Genomic DNA, 14,658 nt, shown 5'->3' with positions numbered 1-14,658 from the left:
TGTTATCAATCAACCTAGCGTTGTGCATGCTTATACGCTTAAAAATGTACAGTCATCTGAGCTTGTTTAATAAAAAGGAAAAAGAATAGGTGAGTACAGGGAAAGGTCCAAGGCAGCATCAACAGGTCACCTCCAGCCTAGAGAGCAGTAGGACTGCCAGGGTCAGTGGTGCGAACAGCATTGGGTGCTCAATGCAAATCAATGGGAATTAGTATGGTCACTAAGAGTCTGCAGGAGGGGACTGAGAGGCCAGTCTGGTAAAACTGAGTGGCTTCAGTTCTTGCGATTTTGGGGGACGTGGGGACACTTTTGGTCCTCTTCTCCTTGGAACAGTCGGGCCAAGTGCAGAGGGTCTTTGGGGTGTCCGGTTTCTATATCCAGCAACACTTGTGGTTGAGGGGACCTGCCAACAGAGGCTGCATGCGATGTCGGGGAGTTCACGATTGAGCCCTCCACAGTGGACTCGGTACCTCGAGTGCTTGTGGACCACGCTAAAATCGTTGGCCCACTTCGACATAGGTGGGGGAAGTGGGGGGAAGACAGGTGCTTGACAGTGTTGGGTAGTGGGTTTTGGTGGTCCCGGAGTCCTCTTGGTCTTTTTGCGAACCAGGTTCCCAATACCAGTGTTCTTTCCCTAAAAGCTGCTGTACAATCAGGCCAAGTTTAACGCGCCAGTGTGCATTAACAGCGTTTGCGTTCTGGGTGTGCTGGCGCACCTGGAAAGTGTGCGTTGTCCGTATCGCCACTCATCGATATGCCAACGTGATCTTCTGTGCAGCAGCGATGGGGGAGAAATGTGGGCCGTGGGATTCCAGCGCAGGCCATGCACGCTTCACTCCGGTGTAATACGGCCCCAGTGTCGCGTAGGGGCTGGCAGCACTCACCCGTGCAGCGGGTCCGCACTCTGTCCAGGCGGCACCGACAAAAGAGTCTCAGCGGCCTCGGTCACAGGGTTCCGCCCATACATAGCTCTGCCGATTCCAGGCTTGTTATAATGGCGCCGCCATCTTCATATCAACGGGCCTCACCACTCTTCTCGATATTCTTTCGGTTCTGGGTCTCCGCCGAAGGCGCCAACAGTCCCGCAGCTGCAGGTGACAGTCTGCTACCTGGTCTGCAGTTTTTCTCCACGTTTTCCGTGCAGGAACAGCAGGATTATTGTATGTTATAGGCTCCGTCCGGCGGAGTTGCGCTACAACGCAGTCATCTCGCTGTGCGCCCTCTAGCGCCCCCGAAGGATTATGTTACTTACCCAGTAAGCATCTGTTCTTGGCATGTAGAGCTTTAGATTGACATGCTTTGCACACTCCTGGCAACTAGTGTTCGGTCCGGATGTTTGCAAGTTGTTTTTCTTCGAAGAAGTCTTTCCAGTCACAAAATAACGTGACTCCTCCTTTTGTTGATAGTGCGCATGGGCATCAACTCCATTGTTAGATTGTTTTCCCGCAAGAGGGTGAGAATGGAGTAAGTAAGTGTAGTACAGAGATTATGTAATGCAAATAATGAGAACTGCAACTACTACAGGTGCCCGGGCACAAGTGAATCTACAGCTCTACATGCCAAGAGCAGATGCTTACTGGGTAAGTAACATAATCCGTTCAAGCCATGTATGCTGTAGATAAACATGCTTTGTATAGACTATATAGCAGTATTTTCCCAAAGCGGTGGCTAACCAGTAGATGTTGCAGTCGTCTGAAAAAGTGTCTTTAGCACTGCTTGACCTACATTGGCTTGTTGGCGTGCTAACACATCCACACAACACTGTTTGGTAAAAAGTGTGTGGTGTAGACCATGTTTCTGTCTTACAGATGTCAGCTATAGGAATGTTACCTAAAAAGGCCATAGATGCCCCTATTTTGCGAGTGAAATGCGCTATAGGGGGGTATAGATAAACTTCTTTTAGCTTTTGCATAGCAAGTTTGAATGCATTTAACAATCCATCTTGAAATGCCGGCTTTTGTTTTACGAACATTTTTGTCTTTCTCAGAGTAAGTGCCCTCTATCTGCATGGTTGCCCCCACTTTTTGCTGAATTGCTGATGTGCTTTGACTGAGTGTGCCCTGGGCTCCTGCTAATCAGGTACCCAGATCCTATGTTTTTTCCCTAAAACTGCATTGAAGCCTGAACCCAGTTGGCATCTCTGGCCACAGGTCAGCCCCTGGTAAATGATACCACAGGTACCCAGGGCACTGTGGCCAGATAAGTCCTCTAAGGGCTGCAGCACTTATTGTGCCACCCTTAGAGGTCCTGTACCCTTACACACAAACACTGCCTTTGCAGGCTGCGTGTTTTGGTGCAGAACAAAGTGAAGAGTGGACATGGCACACATCTCTGTGTGCCATGCCTACAGCCCACTGCCCTGGCATAGATCAGTCACCCCTCTAGCTGGGTGCACTATACCAGTGGTGAGGGTACAAGTGCATGAGCCCTGTACCTCTACAGTGTCTAAGTCCATTCTTAGACATTGTAAGTGCTGTGCTGCCATTAGGAGTATATGGTGCTGGGAGTTTGTCATTACGAACTCAACAGCACCATAATGACTACATTGAAAACTTAGAAGTCTGGTATCAAACTTCTCAGCACATTAAACCCACACTGATGGCAGTGTGGGATTTAATGAAAAATGCACACAGAGGGCATCTTAGAGATGCCCCCTGAAAACTAACCCACCTCTACTGTCCAGGCTGAGTGGCTGCTTTCAGCTGCCACCACCAGACATGTTTCTGGACACCTGGGTTGAGAGGCTGATGCTCTCTGGGGCTTGAACAATGCACATCCTGGGAAGAAGTGCCAAGCCTCCTATGGGCAGGGTTCACAACGGGGAAGCTTCAAAGGCTTGCCGCATTTGTGAGCTTCCCCAGGCCACTTGCTGCTCTCAGCAACTGGTCCCCACTGGTTCTGACCCCCACTTTGGGCGGGAGAACTGGCAGGAAAAACAAGTGAGGAAGAGAGGTGTGCCCACGTCTGCTAACTCTACTCCTCAGGTGGGGGAGGCAAGGTGAAGGACAACTCTCAGTCCACGCCATCTTGAAGATGGGGGGACTCAACCAAGTAGGGACAGGCTCATGCCCCCCCTCCCACTGGAGGGTGGCATAATACGGGGTGTACCCACCCCAGGGAAGTGACCCATTGGTCCCTGCCTTTTACCTACCTGTAATGCCCCTAAATCTAGTACTTAGGGGCACCCCTGAACCTTGCTTCCTCAGACAACAACCTGCAACAAGAAAAGAAGAAGGAGGACCGAACAGCCGTGCCGAAGCTAACAAGAGGAAGACGCCCTCTCACTTGGTCCAAGCCCTACCGGCCTGTCTCCACCTCGAACCTGCTCCCGTGAAATCCTGGTGTGTCCTGCAGCCAGCAACCTTGAAAACCCCGGAGGACCTGCCTGCCTTCAACCACAAAGACTTTGTCTCCTGTGAACACCGGATATGTTCACCTGCAGCCTCTGGCTCCGGCCGGACACCGCAAATCCACCCCACTCTGCACCCGCCGTTCACGACCCGAGCTCGAGTGGGCAAACACCACGAGGAGGTCACCCTGGCGATCCTGACCCAAGATCCGATGACCCCTGAACTGCCTCAAGCCTCCAGCCGACACCTGGAGCCTAAATCCAGACGGCCCCGCTAACCACGACCAGGAGCTGGTAAGAAGATCCGACCCCAAAAGGCACCCCTGCACCAGACACCCCACGGCCTTGTGTGCCCAAACCGACGGTACCTAACCAACCCCTAACTTGCCAACTTACCTCTCGATGTGGTGGTCACACCCAGAACACCTTTGTCCCCAAGCCTGCAGTGTCTTTCCGAACCGGAGGTCCTCCACTGAAAACAGGGCGTCCCTTTTTTTCCCATTTGCCCTGAGCAAAAGTCCGGGAGCTTTGCTCCCACAACCCAGTGGCCTGCTTGCCAGCAGCCACCAACCGGAGGCCCCCTATCCCCCATTGGATAACATTGGGCCTCAGTACTCTGCACCCGGCAGCCCTACTGCCGCTGAGGGTGTAACGAGAGTGCCTCCTTGACCCTGGGGGAACCCTTGTTCTAACCCCAGAAGCTCAACTCCAAAGAGTGATTACCGCCCTGGTAACTGTTAGCTTCATTTATCTCCATACGAATCCATCTCTGAAAAATGTTCTAAGTATGGAGTTGATTTGTATGGAAACCTGAAAAACAACAATTGTGCAAAACTGATTTTACTTACCTTTTCTCTAGGAAATGTCTCAGTGTGATATCTAGGCAAATCACACTGAGTAGAAAAAAGTAATCTCAAAAGTAATGTAAAGTAATTTATCTGTAATTGTCATTGCAAAGTCGATACAAAGTAAATGTACAGTATTTCACAGTATTGCATTACCGGTAATTCAAACTGTAACCATTTCAAAGTACATTTACGATTGCATTTCAAACTGTATATTTACTGCAAAGTATTTATCAACTTACCTGTGCTAGGTTTACTTGGTTCTAGAAAATAAAATAACTAAAAGAATATTTTTATAAAAAAACATTTGGTCTGAAGTTCAGTTTTTGAGGGTGCAAATTCATTTGCTGACTGAGTTTGTACAACAATTGCTCAACACTGTCCTCTGATACTGCCTTACTGCTCGACAACACTACCACAAATAGAAAGTAAGGTTCTATCTAACTTTACCTCTGCCTTCCTTTGGGGTTCCACTGGACTCTGTGCACACTATACCTCACTTTGGTATAGTATATACAGAGCCAGCTTCCTACACTTTCGATATAGTACAATAACGCTCTTCTGACATCAAGCGTGTGAAGAGATCGTTCTGCTACAGAATCAGGTTGAGGGAAGAACACAGGTTACTCAACTGATTGGTTAAGATGAAAAGCAGAAACTACTTTAGGGAGGAATTTTGGGTTGGTGCAAAGAACTACCCTATCTTTATGAAGCAGAAAGATGGGTTCTTCTAAGGTTAATACCTGTAGCTCACCAACTATTCTTAATCAAGTGATTGCAATGAGGAAGGAAACCTTCCATAAAAGGAACTGTAAAGGACAATTGTGTAATGGTTCAAAGGGTGGACCCATGAGTCTTGTAAGTACAATGTTGAGGTTCCATACTGGTGCTGGAGGTGTTCTGGGTGGTATTGCCCTTTTTTAGCCCTCCATAAAGGCTTTATTCACAGGAACTTTTAACAAAGATAAATGCTGTCTGTTTTGCAAATATGCAGCTACTGCTGCAAGGTGCAATCGGATAGGTGTGTAAGCTAGACTAGTTTGCTGTAGGGGAATAAGGTAACAAATAATGTTTTGAAGCGTTACCATATGGAAATGTTCTGACAGTATGTACTGGTTTAACACTCTGAGATCCCTAAATTGGTCTTAAGGAACCGTCCTTTTTGGGGATTAGAAAGTTGAGAGTGTAAAGCTCCTGAACCTTGGTACTGTAATGGAACTGGTTCTATGGCTTCTTTTTACAAGAAGGATTGCACCGCCTGTTTGAATAACTAAGTGGTCTAATGCAAGTTTTTGAGTGCAAGGTGGAATATTTGGAGGATTGGTGGTAAGCTCCAGGCAATAACCATGATGGATAAGATCGATCTCCCCTTTGTCAGATGTTATGGATTGCCAAATGGCGAGAAACTGTTGAAGCCTTCCCTCGACAGGTGTTAAATAATCGGGGGGAAATGTGGGCAAGTCACGGTTTGTTGGGAGAGGAGAGTTACGCAATGTGGCACCTTTACCCCTACCTTTGGCATTATTTCCTCTATACCCTCCTCTATAAAAACCTCTAAAGGGAGAGGACTGGATGCTGCCTTTAAATGAGGAAGTATTTGGATCTGAAGATGTGGTTTTGGACCCTACTCTGTAAAAAGAGCGGTGAAAGGAGCCTTTATTTAATGGGGACTCAAGTCCTCCCATGGACTTTGCCACCTCCGTGTCTTCCTTCAATTTTTTACAAAGCGTGATCGATTTCAGGACCAAACAGGTGTTACTTGTGAAAAGGGGTGTTTAAAATGGATTGCTGAACCTCAGGTTTAATCCCTGAAATCCTAAGCCATGCATGCCTTCTGAGGAGAATGCTGGTATTAATCTTCCTAGCCACGGTGTCAACAGAATCTAGAGCACATCTGATGGAAGAGTTAGAAGGAATATGCTACTTACCAGTATGCATCTGTTCTTGGCATGTAGAGCTGCAGATCCACACACTAGCATAGTAGATCGCCATCTGGTGTTGGGCTTGGATGCTTGCACCTTGTTGTTGTCTTGGAAGAAGTCTTTGTAGTCACGAGGTAGGTGACTCCTCCCTTGGACGATAGTGCGCATGGGCATCAATTCCATTCTTAGATTGTTTTTCGCAATGATGGAGTTAGTAGAAGAAAAAGAGATGTCCATGTGTGATATCTAAGTAAGATAGAGCTGGAACAGAAACAGGTCCCGGGGAGGTGGGTGGGCGTATTTGGATCTGCAGTTCTACATGCCAAGAACAGATGCATACTGGTAAGTAGCTTATTTCGTTCGAGGCATATGAGCTGCAGATCACACACTAGCATAGACTATATAGCAGTATCTCCCCTAGCGGTGGTCACCTGTATCGGTTGCAGTAGTTTGAAATAAAGTTTTAAGGACAGCTTGGCCCACAGAAGCTTGTTGCTTTGCTTGTACGTCAACACAATAGTGTTTAGTGAAGGTGTGTGCTGTAGACCATGTGGCTGCCTTACAAATGTCCTCTAAGGGAATGTTCCCTAAGAATACCATGGAAGCCCCTAGTTTGCGTGTGCAATGCGCTCTAGGGGGAACTGTTAGTGTGTGTTTAGCTTTTTGGTAGCATATTTGGATACATTTAACTATTCACCTAGCAATCCCAGATTTGGAGATGGGGTTACCCTTATGTGGTGGAGAGAAAGCTACAAACAATTGTTTTGCTTTGCGGAAAGATTTAGTTCTGTCAATGTAGTAAAGAAGGGCTCTTTCAACATCTAAGGTGTGAAGAGCTCTCTCCGCTACAGAGTCTGGGTTTGGAAAGAACACTGGTAACTCCACTGACTGGTTAAGATGAAAAGGAGATATGACTTTTGGAAGGAATTTTGGATTTGTCCTAAGAACCACTTTGTTACGATGTAATTGTAAGAATGGTTCTTGTATGGTTAAAGCCTGGATTTCACTTACTCTTCTGAGAGATGTGATTGCGATAAGGAAAGCTACTTTCCATGTGAGGAACTGTAGTTCGCATTTATGTAGAGGTTCAAATGGGGGTCCCATAAGCCTAGTAAGAACAATGTTTAGATTCCACACTGGAGAGGGTGTTAATCTGGGAAGAATAATTATTTTAAGTCCTTCCATGAAGGCTTTGATCGCAGGGACTCCAAAGAGTGACAAGTGCTGTCGATTTTGTAAGTAAGCTGCTAATGCTGCTTGGTGCAGACGTATGGATGAGTATGCTAAATTACATCTTTGCAAATGTAGTAAGTAGCAAATGATGTTCTGGATGGAGGCATCTAGTGGGTGTATATTATTGTTAGTGCAGTAAATGGCAAATCTTTTCCATTTTGCAGCATAGCAAGCTCTAGTAGTAGGTCTTCTGGTTTCTTTGATAATGTTCATGCAGTCTGGTGGCAGGTTAAGGTAACAGAACTCTAGGACTTCAGGAGCCAGATCGCCAGATTCAGTTGACCTGGATCTGGATGTCTGATCTCTCCAAGGTTCTGGGTTATTAAGGACGGGGAGAGACGCAGTTTTTGGTGTGGAACTAGTGAGAGTTCCAGAGACTGCTGCCTGAGCTTGCGTACCACTAGTGGAATGAGTGGGAGAGGTGGAAAAGCGTACGCAAATATGCCTGACCAGTTCATCCATATCGCATTGCCTCTTGACTCCGGGTGCGGAAACCTGGCGGCGAAGGTTGGGCATTTTGCGTTTTCATGTGTGGCGAACAGATCTATGTCTGGTTGGCCCCATTTTTGGAAAAAGGGCAGAAGAACTTGGGGATGTAGTTCCCACTCGTGGATCTGTTGTGTCTGTCGACTTAACAGATCGGCAATCTGATTGTGAACCCCTGGAAGGTGTTCTGCAAGTAGGTATTATGTTCTGAGGAATGGCCCATCTCCAAATGTTCTCTGCGAGCTGGGACAGCTGCAGAGAATGTGTGCCTCCTTGTTTTTGTATGTAATACATGGCTGTCATGTTGTCCGTCCGGATGAGGACAGCTTGTTCTGTACATGTAGTTGGAAGGATGATTTTAGTGCTAGGAATACTGCTAGCAGTTCTAGGTGATTGATATGGAGCACTTTCTGTTGAGTGGTCCGTTTGCCCTGAGTTGTGTGTCCGAGGAGATGGGCTACCCATCCTGAGAGTAATGCGTCTGTTGTTAGCACCATCTGTGGAAGAGGCTCTAGAACGGCTGCCCTTTGGACAAGTTTGTTATATTCCACCACTGTAGAGAGCGATGTGTGCAGCTGTCCACCAACACCAGATCTCTAAGTTGTCCTTGAGCCTGGTTCCACTGACACGTTAGACATTCCTGTAAGGGACGCATTTGAAGTCTTGCATAAGGCACAATGAAGATGCAAGATGCCATCATGCCTATGAGCTGCATGAACACTCTGGCTGGAAGAGAGTGTTGGTTTTGAAATTCTGTCATAAGAGCTTGTATACTGGCTATCCTGGCTGGACTGGGATATGCTAGGGCTGTGGAGGTGTTTATGGTATCTCCTAGATATTGGTGTATATGAGAGGGTTGGAGATGCGACTTGGGGTAGTTGATCGTGAACCCCAAGTTGTGTAATATTTGGATGGTTTGGAGAGTGTCTAGAACACATTGGTCCAATGACTTGGCTTTTATTAGCCAGTCGTCTAGTTACGGGAAGACATGAATTTGTTGTCTTCTGAGATGTGCTGCTACTACTGCGAAACATTTTGTGAATACTCTGGGTGCGGTTGTTACCCCGAATGGAAGGACTGTGAACTGGTAGTGTTGTCCGTCCACCACAAACCTTAGGTACTTCCTGTGAGCAGGATGTACGGGAATGTGGAAGTAGGCGTCCTTGAGATCTAGTGTGGCAAGGAAATCGCCTGGTTGCAGCAGTGGGAGCACTTGTTGAAGAGTGATCATATGGAAATGATCTGAGTGTATATACAGATTTAGGGGTCTGAGGTCGAGTATTGGTCTCAGAGTCCCGTCCTTTTTGGGTATTAGGAAGTACAGTGAGTATACCCCTGTTCCTTGATGCTCTAAGGGAACTGGCTCTATTGCATGCTTTTGAAGCAGTGAGAGAACCTCTTGTTTGAGGAGCGTAAGATGGTCTGCGGACATTGGAAACTGTTTGGGTGGTATGTTTGGGGGGGGTAACTGTAAGTTCCAGGCAGTAACCATACTGGATAATTTGTCTTACCCACCTGTCTGTTGTGATGGAGTTCCAGACAGGTAGGAACTGTATTAGTCTGCCCCCGACTGGAGTAGAATGGTCTGGGGGGAGCGGAGGAAAGTCACTGGTTTGTGGCAGGGGAGGTGCGAGTGTTATTACCTCGACTGCGTCCTTTGTTGTTGTTCCCTCTGTATCCACCTCTAAAATATCCCCTACTGGGGGATGTTTGTGTAGTGGCATTGAATGTAGATGAGGTGTCTGCGCCCATATTTTTGGAGGCTCCTCTGTAGAAGGAACACCGAAAGGAGCCACGCGTTTGTGGAGACTGTAATGCTCCCATGGACTTAGCAGTCTTGGTGTCCTTTTTAATTTTTTCAAGGGCCGTGTCTACAGCCGGCCCAAATAGCTGTTCTTGGTTGAATGGCTGACTGAGTATGGTAGTTTGTAACTCTGGTTTAAAGCCTGAGATGCGTAGCCAGGCATGTCGTCTAAGGAGCACACTGGTGTTGATTGATCTAGAGGCAGTGTCTGCTGCGTCAAGTGCACATTTAATTGATGTATTTGAAATTAGCTTGCCCTCTTGGATAAGGTCATTTGCCTGGGTTTTATACTGGTCAGGGAGATGTTGTAATAGATTTTCTAACTGGTCGTAGTGTACCCTGTCATATCGTGCCAGTAGTGCTTTGGTGTTGGCAATACGCCAGTGATTAGCTGCTTGTGCTGCTACCCCTTTGCCAGATGCTCCTAGCAGTTTGGATTCTTTATCCGGGGGTGGTGCATCTCCGGAGGTCTGGGAGTTGGTGCGTTTTCTAGCATTGGAAACGACTAGAGAATCCAAAGGCAACTGTCCTTTGATGTAAGTAGGATCTTCAGGGGAAGGCTTATATTTCTTTTCTATTCTAGGGTTAAGAACCCTGGCACGGACGGGATCTTTAAATACTTCAGGGGCATGCTTAATGACTCCTTTGATAGGTAATATTTGCACTGACTTTTGGGATTGTTCAAAAGTATCTAAGAGGAAATCTTCCTCTGGTGCGTCGGAGTGCATTGTAACACCATGATAAAATGCAGCTCTATTTAATAATTGGCCAAACCCCAGGAGATCATCTGGGGGAGATGGTTTTGAGGGATATGGCTGTGGGTCTGGGAGGTCTGTTGGGATAGGGAATGCCCAATCATCAAGTGGTGAGGTATCTGGATCCGTGAACGGGTGATTAGGATCCCCCCCCCCCTCAGGTCATCATCATCATCCGGAGGTGGTGTATGTGGTGGAGAAGTTACAGGTAAGGGTGGTGTAGGCAGAGGAGGTGGGTTAGAAGGCAGTGTAGGAGAAGAAGAGGGCATAGGCGATGTTGCAGAGTCCTTCTTGTGTACAGGAACTGGAGCAGATGGTGTGTCCAGTTTTCGTTTTTTACATGGCACAGTCGTGATATGTCCTGTTTTTGGGTTTATATAAATCTTTTTCTGCCTTGGATCGATAGGATCTGGGTGAAAAAGTTCTTGATCCTCGTTAACAGTTTTCGGTGCCGATGCTTTCAGTTCCGAGCGAGGTTGTGGTTGATCCTTATAGGTTTTGGCCTTAGGAGGCATATCAGAGTCCTTAGCCGTTTGTTTTGGTGCTGAGGATGTTAGTTTCGGAGCCGAAGCTGGATCTTTAGGCTTCGGAACCTTCGAAGCCGGCTTATCTATGGGCCTTGGCGTTTTCGGGGCCGATTTGGAGGTGCAAGGCATCAGAGCTGATTTCAGCGAGTGTTCTTTTGGCTTCGGTGCCGAAGGTGCCGGCGGGACAATTACATGCGGTTTGCTCGGTCCCGAGCTACCGGAAGGCTTGTCTTTTTTCTTCGGAGCCGAGCCCGGAGGCGGGGCTTCTGAAGGATGTTTTCAGTCTCGACTGGGGCCAACAGGCGAAGTCTTGACCACTGCCTTTGGTTTTGGAGGGGTTGGGGCAGGGGCAGTAGTACTCACACGTTGCCCAGGAGTGATGAGGTCGTCTGAGTCTTCTGCCTCTGAGATGATTTCAAGATCGTCGGAATCTTCCTCTGGGACATCGGGGCCTTCATCAAAGATGTCCTCTGGTTCCGGAGCTGGTCTCTGTGCCATGATGTGTCGTCTAGCCCATCGATCTCAAATCGTCTTTTTCGATCGAAAGGATGCATAGGCTGGACAGTTGGACTCGTCGTGTTCAGGTGATAGGCACAGGTTGCAGACTTTGTGATGGTCACTGTGCGGAAATGTTGCTCCACACTGGGGGCATTTTTTAAAAGGCGTCCTTTCCATGAGCCGTAGGCCTTACAGCGTGGATAGGCCCAGCGGCCCGCGTCGACGTCCGGAATCGAGCCGATAAATTCGATGTCGAAGATGAAAGTGATTCGATGGTTTTTCTGGAAGTTTTGCACTTCGAAAAGTTTGAAATTGAGATTTCCAACCGGAGCGGAAAAGTTGCAAACCCGAACCCAATGGCGGAAAAAAACAATCTAAGGATGGAGTTGATGCCCATGCACACTATCGTCCAAGTGAGGAGTCACCCAATATTCCTCTAACAGAAGATAATCAACATTGAATTGGCTACCAGGAGTCTTATCTAATAACACATTGAATAATCCAAGACTGTTTCAACATCTTTAACAGACAATTAAAAGTCATATCTTGGAATGCAGCAGGATTATATAATTGCCCAGAGAAGCTTGATTATCTATTCTCCTTGAACGCAGATGTGCTATGTATTCAGGAAACATGGTGTAAAAATATCCTATATGGGGGGAAAGATTATTTTGTCTTCGAGGCCGCCGCTATACCCTCAAAAAAAGGTCATGCGAAAGGTGGAATTGCCTGTTTTTTATCTAATTCATTACAATGGCAATTTTCCCATTATAAGGACACTAGTAATCTCTTTCAATCAATAACTATCAATAATCTAGCGTCTGTAGGTAGACGGACTTCTCTTGTAATTTTAAATGCATACATACCACCTGAAGATATTTTTAACATTGTCTTGAAGCGAATGTTTTCCTATGTAAAACAATTATTAGAGCTTGATCAGCCCCCATATATCTTACTCATGGGTGACTTAAATAGCAAAGTGTCCACTTCAAGTATAGATATGTTTAGAAACAAATTTAAGGAAGAAGCATATAATATACCCCAAGCAATCTTTCCTAGTAAAATAAAAACTAATAAAAGAGGAAAGATATTACTTGAAGAACTTAGTTATTTAGAGGGGCTAATCGTAAATGGTAGGATGCCTTCTGACATTCCCGCTAAATTTACACATAAGTCATTTAGGGGTGAATCCATCCTGGATTATGTAATTACGGACTATGATACATTCTCTTATATTCGAGACATAATGATCTCTCAATCCTCCTTGAGCGACCATAATGTGATTAATATAACGGTCTCATTACAACAAAGATACTGACTCTTGGTCTTTAATCAATAAAGGTGTTTCTATTCATTGTAAGTCTGGAAGGTGCTTCTGGGACCCTTCCACTATGAAAGATGTACAAAATATTCTTGCCCAAACTTTATTTGAATTAGATGAATGGCAGGGTAGGGAATTCTCACACTTTGAAATTTTTAAGAAGAAGCTTACCATGACAGCTAAGAAATCAAGAAATCCTAAGAAGTTACACTTCCCTCCTAGTATATTACTACCTTTAAATAAGGAAATAAATAAACTTGTGAGGCAACAGTACCTTAGTAGATCTAGGGAAAATGAGCATAAGTTAGCCTTACTAAGAAGAAGGAGGGCCAGACTTAGAACAAAATTAAAAAGAGAAAAAGAAGATTCTCTCTGGATTAGGTTAAGAGAGGCATCGGCCTTTAATAAATCTAGAGAATTCTGGTCCATAATAGGGAAGGGATGTGGTGCAAGAACTTCCCCCATCCCCATCTCTATCGCTGAAGATGTCTGGATACTATTTATATCTAGTTTGTACGCATCTAACCGTGTAGAGGGTGATAACTGGGACCTAGCCCCGAATAGTGAGCCTAATATAGAGCTTCCGACCGAGAAAACCATAGCTTCGGTGATAAAGAGTATGCGCGCTTCCGGAGCTATGGGTCCAGACGAGTTGCCCATGTCAATAATAAAGCAAGATGTCACTTCCTGGAGTAGGATTCTTCTTCCAGTGTTTCATGCATGCTTCCTATCGAGATCAGTCCCTAACTCTTGGAGGGGGAAGTATATTAATTCCCATATTTAAAAAGGGAGAGCGGGATAATCCTGCGAATTATCGTCTAATAGCTCTATTGGACTCTATAGGAAAAATCTTTGCTAAATGTCTTTTGATTTTAATTACTGAATGGATAGAATTAAATGATATTTTACCCTTGGAACAAACTGGATTTCGCAAAGAGCATGCTACACTTGATAATTTAACAGCATTACAGGTGATCGTTGATAAATACGTACGTGTTCGAGGTGGTGGAATATATGCGGCATTTATCGATTTCTCCACAGCGTTCGACAAGGTTGATCGTCCAACGTTGTGGAGAAAGCTTGCTACATTAGGCATGCCAATACAGTTACTTGAACTTGTAAAATCTCTTCACTCGAACACGTGGTGTAAGGTACTACAAGGCGGAGAAAGGGGTCTTTCCTCAATCTATCCCTTCTCCGAACGGGTTGAAACAAGGGTGCATACTGGCCCCTATATTGTTTTCACTATATACGGTAGACCTACCTACTTCCATTTCAGTGTGTGGTGGGATAGCCCCGATAATTGGAGGATCATCAATATCTGTTTTAATGTATGCAGATGATATCCTCATATTAGATTTAACCCTGAAGGGCTTGTCTAACCGCCTACATGCATTAAATCAATTTGCAGAAGCACATTACATGAAGATTAACGCTTCGAAAAGTAAAATTATGTGCATTTTTGGAAAGAAAAAATGTAGGTCTGAAAACTATAGATGGGCCATAGGAGGACAGAAACTAGAGGTGGTTAAAACCTACATCTTCTTAGGTAAAATAATTTCAGCAAACCTAAGTGAGAAACCCCACATTGAGCATAATTCGCGTAAAGCATCAGCTCATGGTATGGGGTTATGTTCCTTGTACAATGCTACAGGGAAGAGACATTTCACACTATTTTTGGATGTATTTAGAGCAAAGATCCCTGCAACTCTACTGTACGGATTAGAATTAGTGGAGTTAAAACACTGGGGATTCTTGCATAAAATGGAAGGAAAGGTACTAAGAAGAATTTCTTCTTTTAACACAGCTTGCACTGTATCTTCATGCAGGCTGGAATTCGGACTCCGAAGTTGTTGGGTACAGGGGTTGATTGCCCTCGTAAGGTGGGTAGCTTGCTTAGCTAGAGGTAAATCGGATT

At 45.7% G+C, this 14,658-nt stretch overlaps 1 protein-coding gene across 11 annotated transcripts in view; it reads right to left on the bottom strand.

The window, feature by feature from the left end:
• Positions 1-14,658, bottom strand: part of KAT5 (lysine acetyltransferase 5) — a 688,762-nt gene that overhangs the window by 126,221 nt on the left and 547,883 nt on the right. The window lies entirely within an intron of this gene.

The sequence above is a fragment of the Triturus cristatus genome, chromosome 9, assembly GCF_964204655.1.
Source record: "Triturus cristatus chromosome 9, aTriCri1.1, whole genome shotgun sequence".
Taxonomy (NCBI): domain Eukaryota; kingdom Metazoa; phylum Chordata; class Amphibia; order Caudata; family Salamandridae; genus Triturus; species Triturus cristatus.
This window is presented reverse-complemented; position numbering and strand designations above follow the sequence as displayed.